Source organism: Phycodurus eques, unplaced genomic scaffold (assembly GCF_024500275.1).
Source record: "Phycodurus eques isolate BA_2022a unplaced genomic scaffold, UOR_Pequ_1.1 contig_600, whole genome shotgun sequence".
NCBI lineage: Eukaryota > Metazoa > Chordata > Actinopteri > Syngnathiformes > Syngnathidae > Phycodurus > Phycodurus eques.
This window is the reverse complement of record NW_026904596.1, coordinates 2,507-9,947: the sequence shown is the minus strand read 5'-3', so window position 1 is coordinate 9,947 and position 7,441 is coordinate 2,507. Positions and strand designations below refer to the sequence as shown.

The 7,441-nt window shown below is 41.4% G+C and overlaps 2 non-coding genes across 2 annotated transcripts; one reads left to right on the top strand and one right to left on the bottom strand.

Moving 5' to 3' along the window:
* Positions 1 to 2,501: 2,501 nt before the first annotated feature.
* On the bottom strand, positions 2,502 to 2,574 carry trnav-cac (transfer RNA valine (anticodon CAC)). Its single transcript has one exon. It is a non-coding gene; the product is annotated as a tRNA-Val (tRNA).
* Positions 2,575 to 3,197: 623 nt separating this feature from the next.
* trnav-uac (transfer RNA valine (anticodon UAC)) lies at positions 3,198 to 3,270 on the top strand. Its single transcript has one exon. It is a non-coding gene; the product is annotated as a tRNA-Val (tRNA).
* The last annotated feature ends 4,171 nt before the right edge of the window (positions 3,271 to 7,441 follow it).

Here is a 7,441-nt window from a genome sequence, read left to right as displayed (position 1 = left end):
GAGACTCTAAATTACCCGTAGGTGTGAATGTGAGTGCGCGTGGTTGTTTGTTTGTATGTGCCCTGCAATTGGCTGGCAACCAGTTCAGGGTTATCAGATTTCGCTTACCCGCAGGACTAATCGGGAGAAATGTCCTGACCGGCTCTCCGTTTAAAGGGTCGAGCTCCCCCCTTATTTCCTCCCCCGGCCGGCACCAACGCGGTGAGCGCGAGGGGACGAGGAGCTGTTAAGCCGGTGTCGAGATGAATTCGCCTAGGTGCGCTCACTGCCTTTAGTTTTACAGAGCCAATCCGGTCTGCCCTCACTAATCACCCCTTGATGAGTAACCGCACCGAGTGAAAGGATAATTAAAATGAGTACTCCGTTTTTACGGCAGCTCCATCCCTTATAAATCGTTGGCATTTGTTAAAGACCTAGTAAATTTAACAGCCCTTGTCAGGACCGTACGGATTGGTGTTGGTATCGAGCCGAAGGCGATCTTGGATGAGTTACTCTGTTTTAGGAATAGTCATAGGACCCGGTGGTAGGGGTCTTGTCGAAGTTCAATCACTTTATAAGAGGTTGAGTGTTAAGGTCGAGATTAATTCTCATTTATAAGAATGACAAAGATAGAATAGAATTAAAGCAAGGTATTTATTTCAGTGATTTACACAAGGTTAGATTGATAATATGACAGTATGGGTTTGCGATATATAATGAACAATAATAAGAATAATAATAATGGAAAGAAATAGAAGTTGTTCAAAAGTAATAAATCACAAAATAAGTATTTACCTTTTTGAGTGAGCTTTTAAGGAGTGATCAAGTCCTATGGAGCCGTAACGCCAATTAATAATAAGATAATTTGGACATCAGAACACCTGAACAGCTGACTAGCCATTTTTCCCTTATTCCGCGCAATGTCAATAGAGGTTCTATTAGTTACCTTATTACAATGCACTGTTTTGTCTTACCCAATTAAATGAGAAGGAGATTCAAAAATGAAGTCCTCCTGCCAGCTTGTCCCTGAGCATTGCGAGGGGAAAAAAGAACGTGTGTCTCCCTATCTCGAGAGAGTAAGGAGCCCCGTTTGTCCGTGTGAGGGATTTTTATAACCTCTGTTCCCGCCTTCAGCGTCCTAACTTTTTGACTTGAGTGGAAAGTATCTATTTTTCCCTTACTCATTCAGTGTCCTGACTTGACCTAAGTGGAAAGCACCTATCTCTCCATTACTCATCCAGTGTCCTGACATGATCCTAGTGGAAAGTACCCATTTCCCCCTTTTGCTCACCCAAAATAGGTTCACAGTAAATACTATTGACTACACACATAATACATCCATTCAATGACAAGCATATTTCATATGTCTTGAACACAATCAATACACTTCATCACTTCTCATTAATCTCTTTAAGCATTCTGCAATACATGTTTATCAGTTTAATATTTATACATTCATGTGAATACAATTCTCTCATGCATTTCAACCAGGTCCGTGCTTACTTCGTAGAGCATTCGTGTGCTCCGTTGCCTGAGAGAGAGACAACCTTGCACAGGTCATAATCTTTGCATAAAGCTGTTCCAAAGCATTGTACATTAGAAATACAAAAATCAAAATATTATATAACAGCCTTATTAGGCTTGATGTACTTTTTTATCACTGATTTCCAAAGAACATCTAAATTATAACATCACAGAGAATCATTAAAATTATCTCAAGGATATAAAATCAAGCAATTGATTATATAAGCAGTTGACCTCAGTATGTGTTTGTTTACTTATGACAAGGGGTTTTAATAGTATTGATATAAGTAAGAAGACTTATGCTTGACCTGGCGACTCTTTCCTTACGATCTAATTTGGTTTGTCGACCTCTGGTGGTTGAACCAGGAATTGAAACTGGGGCTAAACTCAATCACATTAACCCAGCCACATATGCCAATTACAACCTTTTTGTACCATTGCTATGTGTGTAGCCTGGCCGCCCACCCGACAGGGATGTTAAACCGCGCCTCCTGCCCGATGACAGCTGGGATAGGCTCCAGCACACCAGCAGACCCGGGTGAGGAGAAGCGGCTCAGAAAATGGATGGAAGGATGGATAATTAATCTGCCTTGAAAAACGGCTTCGACAAAAATCTTCTCCCCGTCAGGAATCAAATCTTGAGGTCCTGCTCAGACACTGTGAATAGTTCTGCCAGTGAAGTGGGAATCAGGATCGAGACCCTACGTGTGAAGATTCTCAACTTGTGTGTGTGTGTGTATCTTGAAAACTGCATTACGTTTGTCTCAAAAATAAATGCGCTGATCTACAAACGCACCATCAACAATACACAAGCAGAACTGAATATTGACAAATGATAAGTTATGATAAATGCACACACAACAAAAAAACACACATGCAAATTCCAGATATGTTTGTGGATTTAAAAAACACGTATGTAAGTCACAGATATATTTGTGTCAAAGATTTTGACACAAATCTCTCCCCATAGGTTTTCATGGCAGATAACAAACAAGCCTTGTTTCCACCCGGTTTCAAACCAGGGACCTTTTGCATGTGAGGCAAACGTGATAACCACGACACTATGGAAACTGCTGGCTTGCTTTGTCGAACCGCCCCAACAGTACTTTTTGGAGCTGCGAGCCTGCAACCCAATGGAAAAAAAATTGCATTTAACGTTTTGGCATTTAACGTTCAGGCCAGAGGGCAAGCGAAGAAATTCCAACGGCCACCGCGGTTTTGGGCACATCATCCGAACGCACAGGCCCATGTGTCTCTCTAACCCTTCCCAACATCACCTCCAAGTGTCGCCAAAGCACCGCACGCTCATTTCACTCTTGATACATCTGAACTTTGCCGTGAGAAAGAACGTACACCAGGTTTTTGTGCAGACGTTTTCTGGATTTGCGCGTACGGCATGTTTCAGTCGGAAATCCTCGCAAGTTTTTGTACATGAGGCCCCTGATGACTTGTTTCTCCTGGATGTGGAGATGGTAGTCGTGACTGTTTCTTTTGTCCTTGTTTCCTCTTTTTAGTTTTAGGATTTGTTTAGATATATTTTTAGATGATTGATTCCACCATGATTTAGGGTCCAAAACAGGCAAATGCACTTTTGTTTTGGTTTTTCCATCAGGTCACGTGAAACTTGCCGCCGGCCGGCAGCTCCCCTTAGCATGTGGTGGCCCAGTCCGCCTTGGGTCATAACACCAGCAGCGGTTTCCATAGTGTAGTGGCTATCACGTTCGCTTTACACGCGAAAGGTCCTCGGTTCGAAACCGAGTGGAAACAGCTTATCTTTCGAGCTGTCGTCTGTGGTTTGCCGGTCCCGTTATACGTCTCAACAGACGCAGAAGTATGATTTTTCCGGAACGACTTCTCAGATGTTCCAAATGTCAGCGATATGGACACAAGGGAGACAGAGTTGTCCGAAATGTGGAGGAGAAATGCTGTCATTATGGAGGACAACACGGTGACATCTGGGTGTGGATGCAACGTAAGAAAGACAAAATCAGTCCGGTTAAAGTGGTCAATAAAATCAGTGAAGAGGGTCCAAAATAAAAAGCAGAGTGAGAATATTGCCATGTCAACAGAAAATGTGATTCTCTGTATGGCGTACGTCATAAATTGTGTGGAAATTGCAGTAAAACAGAAAACAAAGGAAAGCATGATTTCTGTTTCAGCGTTATAAATAAATTTGTCTCGTGAAGGGCACCGCGTCACTTTCGACGAATAAAATTTAGGAGAAAGCGACGACAAACCTTTTATCTGTCTTGTAATCTGAAGTTTGCTGCAGAAATTAGATGAGTTCTCGATAGCCAGAGGTCTTTTGTCGAACCCAAACACACACAAATGCTACAGGTAGTGAATTTTTATAGAAGATTTCATGATCTCTTACCAGGGGGAATCTACAAGGAAACAAGGCAGGAAAAAGCAAACGAAGGACAAACATTGGCTGAGCTTGTGATGTGAGGGTGGAATGAGCGTGTATTGACAATGCATATAGCTGGGGGTTCCTGTTCTTGTTAATCGAAACACAAATATGCACGAATCTGTACTTTCAGTAGACCACAAGCTGGATTTACTTCGCATGGAACAGAATTTACGCAGGCTGGTCGATTTCCCGGATGTTTGGCCGGTCTGCTCTGCACGGGGAACAGGTGGATTTGGCGGAAAAGGAAGGGGAAAAAAAGGAGTGCAGGAAAAAAAAAATTCCCAGGCAGGGCGGCCGGAGCCCGTGTGTCGTTATTCGCAAGACATTCGGAACGGACGTGCGCTGCCCGCTTCCTTCCCGACGATGTTTGCCCGTGCACCGAAAAGGGTAGCTCGGCGCGCTGGCAGGATGCCCTGCGGCGGGGAAGGGTCCGACGTGTCCTCACCACCTCATAGTGCGAGGTGGGGCTTCCTGGCTAAGCCAGTCTTCTGCAAGTTGGTCGAACGAGAGCCAGCAAACAGCGGGTTCCTCACCTTCTTGGTGATTAAGCCAGTTTCCCCTCCCAAAAAAGTCTTTGTTGATGAAACACTTCAGGCTGGCTGGGGGTGAAAGTTAATTGACTTAGCGTCTGAGTGAGAAACCAGTTGTCCGTAGCGCAGCTTTGATGAGCTCCTTGGGACTGGCTGGTAATTCATTTAGCGTCCCCGTTATGGCTCTGATTGTGGAATGTATAGAACTAAATTAATAAAAAATCATAGAACATACCCCGTGGCAGGTAGTGGAGAGCTGGATTACAAGCGATTGTGCCTCAGGTTCCGGGAGGTGTTTGAGGTGGGTCAGAAGCTGACTTATGGTCGGGCGACAGAGTATATCCAGTTTGACATGGTGTCCCATAACTTTCATATTTCGGCAACAAACAGACCATAACATAGTAAAACCAAAAAAAGAGCCATGAGACAGAGGTAAACACTCCATAGTAAAATTTGCGCTTGCGGCATCACCACTTAGACAGCATAGACAGATCTTCGCACCCTGCAAACTCCTTTCCAGCTGGAGCACCAGCACATAGTAAAATTTATTAGCGTGGGAAGGGGAAAAATACTTCTTGTTAGGACGCTGGTTTGGCGAAACTTTCGAGTTAATTCTAATTTTCAGCAAAGAAATCATGCAGCATAATGTCAGGGGAGTTGGGTTTCTGTGTGGCGGTTGAAAAAAATTCAAGGACCCTAGGTTGGATTCAGAAAATGTTTTCACTTGAAACACTTTGACAGAAATATACAAAACATGAAATTGAAATAATGAACCCTGAGTACTGGGGGAGATGTCACATACAGTATGACATGATAAGAGGGCTGAAGGTGCAACGGCTCTCTTCTTCTGGGTCCCCCTCTGCTATCCTGTCTTTTGTATCTTGCCATACTGCAGATGTTTTTGTTAGCATTGTAATGACTTTGACCCAGTGGCCGAAAACCTCCCGAACAACTTAAGCTGCATTCTTACCTTGCAATTAAGAATGTTTATGAAGCTTCTGACCCTGTGATTCTCACAGCACATTGTCTTTTTAGGAGAATCTTGGCCACAAACTGAGCGGAAGAAAGATTTTCACCAGTTTCTGTATGCGTCGTTTATCTTAGAGTAAAACTTTTTCCCACACTGAGAACATTTCCATCGTTTGTTGGAGCACAGTGTGACATGGCAGATCGCCTTCCGAACGTTTATCATCATTCTTCATCAGTGTTAGGAGAGTGTGGACGTCATGTCGCCAACGCGCGTATGTGATAGTGGAGCTCAGAGGTCCGCTGCTTTGTGATCCTCCACAATGCCCGCTTTGCCAGTTTTCACTTCCGCCTCATCTCTTGGGCCGTTTTGCTTTAAGTTGCGCGACATGTTTGTTTTTGGAGGGTTTCCAAATAGATAAGAAAAACAATCAATACTTTTTAATGGGAAAATGAGATTTGATAGTACAAGTAAAATGGATTAGGGCGCTATTTTGTTTATTATCTACTAACCTACAATACAAACAAAAAAAAACCAATAAAAAAAACGAAAATATAAAAATAAAAATAAAAAAAAAAAAAAAAATATAAAAAGAATAATAAAATAAAAAAAAAATTATTATAATGTGTTAAATAAAAAATAAATAATAAAAAAAATTTAATCCAATAAAAAATATATTTGTTTTTATTTCGGTGTAAAATAATAATTTTTTTTTTTTTTTTAAATTTAAAAATATTATTAAAAAAAAAATAAATTAAATAATAAAAATGTAATAAATAAATAAAATTATATATTAAAAAAACAAAAAATTTTAGTGTTTTAAAATTATAGTAAGTCGAGACGGAGGGTGTACCTGGTGTCAGATTTCAGTTCGACATATAATCACTATATAGACGATACCAGTTCCAGCAAAGAAATAGCACGCACCCGAAACAAAAGTCAAGTTTTTTTTTCTTCAGAAAATACACCCCTTTTTTTCCTGAACAAAAAATTGAGAAAAAAATAAGCACTCCTGGCTAAGATGGTAGTGTTCGGGTGCATTTTCGTAGGGTGCGGATATCAAGGCAAAATGTGTTGTTTACCTTTTATTACTTATGAAGTTATTGATGATGGAAGAAATAAAAGTTGTGGCAGTCATTGGTCATACTTGTATATCGCGCTGTCAGGTGGAATCCCCTCACCTTCAAAATGACAACTTTTCAGGAAGAGGATTTTTAAATTCGCTTGAGTTTCCAAAAAAAACCGCCATTGTTCAAGCTGGTAATTACGTTGTATTATCTTACAATACGCTGTCATAATAATTCCATTTGCGCATGCACGATTAGTCAATGAACAACAGCTCGTTACCCCGAAAGTATGTTCAATCATTCGAATCTTGAATGGTGCTTTGCACAAAATAAATTAAAAAAAAATAAAAAAAACGCAAATTATGGATTGGGAGGGATGAAGAACGCCATCATTGGAATAACTAGACACAAAGCACGAAAGGGCGAGCACCAAATCCTTGCAAGCCTCATGCATGAAACCCAAGAAACGTGGCTTCAACGTCCCAAAATGTCAACAATAATCACCAAAATGATATGCAGACATTTCTCACTCGTGACGCTTCAAATTATTATGAATAATAATTATTCGATAATGAGCGCCCATATTTGAGCTTTTATTGGATTCAGATAATATCAAAGCATAGAGTGCAGCCGCGTTTCTGGACAGGAGACACTTCGTTATGGGTCGGTTCCGACAGTATGACAGGTCCACATCTGTCACACAATGCCATACTCAGAAACTAAGCTGGATCTTACTACATACATACATACAGTGGGTACGGAAAGTATTCGGACCCCCTGAAAATTTTTCAATCTGGTTATAATTGCAGCCATTGACTCAAATCCACTTAATTTAGAGCGCCCAAAGCGCTCTATTAAGCCTCAACATTCACCGATTTCACACACATATTCAGAGACCACTGGCGTTGCTACAGGTGCAAAGGACGTGCCCAGACTCACAGGGAGCAAATTGGAGGTTGCGCGG